Raw genomic sequence first — 4,139 nt, 5'->3', positions numbered from 1 at the left:
ATGGCGACGGCTATGAGCTTTCGCAGGCTCTCTTCCTACTTCAAGTCTCCGATCAGACCCTCTTCAGTTGCACCTCCCTCCGCTACATGGTTCCTGTGTCTCTAACTTTTTTTCTTAACTTCTTTCATTGCTTCTTTAATGTTTTATTTAATTTCCATCTCTTCTTTGTTTTCATTTGCTTCAGTCAACAGCTGCCGCAGAGAAAGAGAAAGCTCGTGCTAACGTAAGCCTCATTTTTTTTAAATTATTGTTATTCAAACAAGGTTTAGATTTTAAATCTCTTTGCTGTGATTGTGATTGCCTTTGTAGTGGGTACATCAGTTGAATGCTCCACTTGAGGAAATCGAACCTGAAATTGCTAACATAATCGAACTCGAGAAAGCTAGGCAATGGAAGATATTTACTTTCTAGGCAGCATATAGCTTATCCTGTATCTGTTTCATTATTGCAGTCAATGTTCAGTCACTTTTTTGATCTCCTGCTAACTTTCAAGTTTATACTGCATTGTTGAAACCTCATGAATGAATTATGGCACTAGATTTACCCCATGGTGGACATCTTTTACATGGTTATCAGGTGCTTATCATTTCCATTAACTAAGAGCTTTTCTGGTGAATTTGGTTACATTTTTGTCTTCTCTTGTTAATTCTAATTGTATTTTTTCTGAAGAACTAACGTATCAGGAGGTAACATTACTTTAAGGCTATTCAACTGGTGCTACTGTGTTTGAAATTCAAAATTTAAATTCTTCTTTTCATTATACAGACCGACACTAAGAAGATATCTTCTGTGTCCATATTCTTTGAGACAATGCCATATAGATTGGAAGAGAGTACAGGTTACATTGACTATGATCAAGTAGCTCCTCTTTCATTCTGTTTTATGTATCTACACTTGAGTAACTGTATATTGTACAAAACCAGGGATGCACCTTTTGATCAATGTTTTGTTTACTTTCCACAATCCTTTCAAGATTCACAGCTGGAACTTGTGTGGAATATTTGCTATGTGCTGCATCTTTTAAGCATAATTTGACATACAAAAGAGAAATCTATATCTTTATAGTTAGATTTTCAATTGAGCGGTTTGAATTTTCAGATGTATGGAACTTGCCTGCATCTTAAATCAAATTCGACTGTGACATAGAAGCTAAAGGTGTTATCCATGTCACGAGCTCTTTGCAAGTATTTTTTTTTTGGAAAATTTAGGTGAAACTTGAACTATCTTTAAATGAGGTAACTTAGATGAATAAAAACATTTGCAGTTAGAGATAAGTGATGTGCTTTTCAGACCAAAACTTATAGTTGCCGGAGCCAGTGCGTGTGCTCGCCTTTGTGACTATGCACGAATCCGCAAGGTACACACCTTTTACTTGTCTTGATGTCAGTAGATTTTATCATATATCAATGAAAATCGACTCAACGTTGAGAAACTAACTCTTACTGCTTTATGGACAGGTCTGTGACAAGCAGAAAGCAATTATGTTGGCCGACATGGCACATATAAGTAGGTTGGTTACTGCAGGTGTTATTCCATCTCTTTTTGAATACGCTGATGTTGTGACAACCACAACCCACAAGTCACTTCATGGTCCATGTGGTGCTATGATTTTCTTCAGGAAGGGAGCCAAAGAGATTAACAAACAAGGGAAAGAGAAGTATGATCTAAGTTTCGGTATGCTTATTATCTCTTTCTCTGAGTTGGATGAGTGGAAAAAAGAAGGAAAACGTGATTTGTTCAATTTCTCGTGTTCTATCCTACAGGTCATGTATGATTTGGAAGAAAAAATTAATCAAGCTGTCTTTCCTGGACTTCAAGGTGGTCCGCATAATCACACCATATCTGGTTTAGCAGTTGCATTGAAGCAGGTATTCTTTGATTAAAAAAATGTTTATGCAAGTGAAATATGAAATGCCAAGTTGAGGCCATACAATATATAGATACAAGTTAGCCCGGAGTATTAGATTTATTGAGTTTAGGGTTTTGTGTTTATAGGTCAGAACACCTGATTACAAAGCTTACCAAGAGCAAGTTCTCATTAATTGCTCGAAATTTGCTCGGGTAAACTGAATGACCCAGCTCCTATTGATGCAAGTTCACAACTAGTACTTGGCTTATGTGAACCTTGGCCTTATCGTGTACACTCTCGAGTGATTTAACTGTGATGGTTGCAATTCTCTGTGTTCTGTTTTTGTAGAGGTTGCTAAAGAACGGCTATGATCTAGTATCTGGTGGGACCGAGAACCATTTAGTCTTGGTCAATTTGCGAAACATGGTATGTGATTCTTGAATTATTGTTCCTTTCAAACCGATTTACCAAAAATTATCATACCTTTTATGTTGTCATGAGAATTCCTATAGAATAACCTGATAGTAAGTAACTAATTTAATAGGTCTAGAAACTTTTCAACCCTTTAACTGATCAGAATCCATAAATGGATTGTTATCATTTTTCCAATTTCAAATACTCTTAAACTATTTAATTGGTAATTGTTGGTAATTAGAGTCTATATTATTTCTGAAACGGTGATCAACAGGGTATTGGTGGCTCAAGAGTTGAGAATGTATTGGAATCAGTTCATATTGCAGCCAATAAAAACACTGTTCCAGGGGATGTGTCTGCTATGTTTCCCGGTGGCATCCGCATGGGTATGGGCCCATTCACACCCTTGATCATGAAGCCATATATTTGTTATGGTGGTTATCTAGGTCCCTTGGATTTTAAATTGTGGTTTCGTGTGATTCAGGAACCCCAGCTCTCACATCTAGGGGTTTTGTCGAGGAAGATTTTGAGAAGGTAGCTGACTTCTTCGATGCAGCTGTCAAATTAGCCTTGAAAATCAATACCGAGACGAAAGGTATACTTTTCTGTTTATTCAATAGCCTGAAGGGCAATATTTTTTTTTTTGGATAAGTAAATTTTTATTATCTAATGAAGAAAATACAACAAACATCCCAATTGGGATACAAACGTTACAACAAAAATCAGTCAATACCCCAATTTTTACATAAGTTCATATTGACATAGTCAGTTCTATTAAAGTTCCTGTCACTGAGATTAAATCGAACGAGGTCTTTAATATTTTTTAAGACTTGATCCGCTGTTCTCGATTCGTTCATGAAGATTCTTCGATTCCTTTCTTCCCAGATCGAGTAAATGAAACTGTCCATGAAAGCTTCAAGATGGTGGTGAGAAGAGATTTGTCTTTCCAGTGTTGAGAAACCCATCCTAATATTGATTCCCAGATCGAGTAAATGACGGGCAATATTTTTATATGTTGTAAAAATGGAATATATGCTCGCACATTTCCCTTGAATTACTATTAATCCTGGAACAAAGTTGAAGGATTTTGTAGCAACCTTGGAATCAGATATGAACTTTCAATCTAAAATCGCTAAGCTCTGAAAAGAAGTCGAGGAGTATGCGAAGCAGTTTCCGATTGAATATTATTGTTGTTTTAATGTGATAAGGAAAAAAATGAAATACAAGGACTAAGGCAAGGTTTGCAGGTCTAAAGAAGTATGTGAACTGTTGTTGTTCCTACATATTGTTGGTTTGATGTATTGTAGTACTAATTATGAATTAGACTTTGTATTATTCCGATTGAATATTATTGTTGCTTTAATGTGATAAGTTTTTTAATTATATATTTTGACACTATTATTATTATTATAATGTTACGTACTATTGTTGTTTTAATGCGGTGTACTATTAATTAAACCTACATAATATTTATAAATTTTTATAATATATTTTTAATCAATTATTAATATTATATTAAATAAACTTACATAATATTAATTATACGTTGAAATTTATTTCTAAAAATACAAATGAATAATCATCATGAAGATTTTAACATAAAATAGTGTATTTATAACACAATTAACATAAATTATTAATATTATCTAAAAAAAATTATTTTCTATACTTATAAAAATACATATTTTTATAAAATATAATTATATATAAAAAATGATCCTTTAAAAATAATAAAGAATAAAAACATATCGAATATGTATGCTTCTTTATTAAAAATATATTCTGAAAATTATTTCAGAAAAATTAATCAAACTGTGTAAAACATTTTATAATGTACCATCTAAACACTAAAAAATATATATATATTTTTAAATGT

General features: G+C 33.3%; 1 pseudogene; it reads left to right on the top strand.

Moving 5' to 3' along the window:
• Positions 1-3,496, top strand: LOC120159537 (annotated as a pseudogene).
• Positions 3,497-4,139: the final 643 nt, after the last annotated feature.

This window comes from Hibiscus syriacus, unplaced genomic scaffold, assembly GCF_006381635.1.
Source record: "Hibiscus syriacus cultivar Baekdansim isolate YM2019G1 unplaced genomic scaffold, ASM638163v2 tig00111366_pilon, whole genome shotgun sequence".
NCBI classification, from domain to species: domain Eukaryota; kingdom Viridiplantae; phylum Streptophyta; class Magnoliopsida; order Malvales; family Malvaceae; genus Hibiscus; species Hibiscus syriacus.
This window is presented reverse-complemented; position numbering and strand designations above follow the sequence as displayed.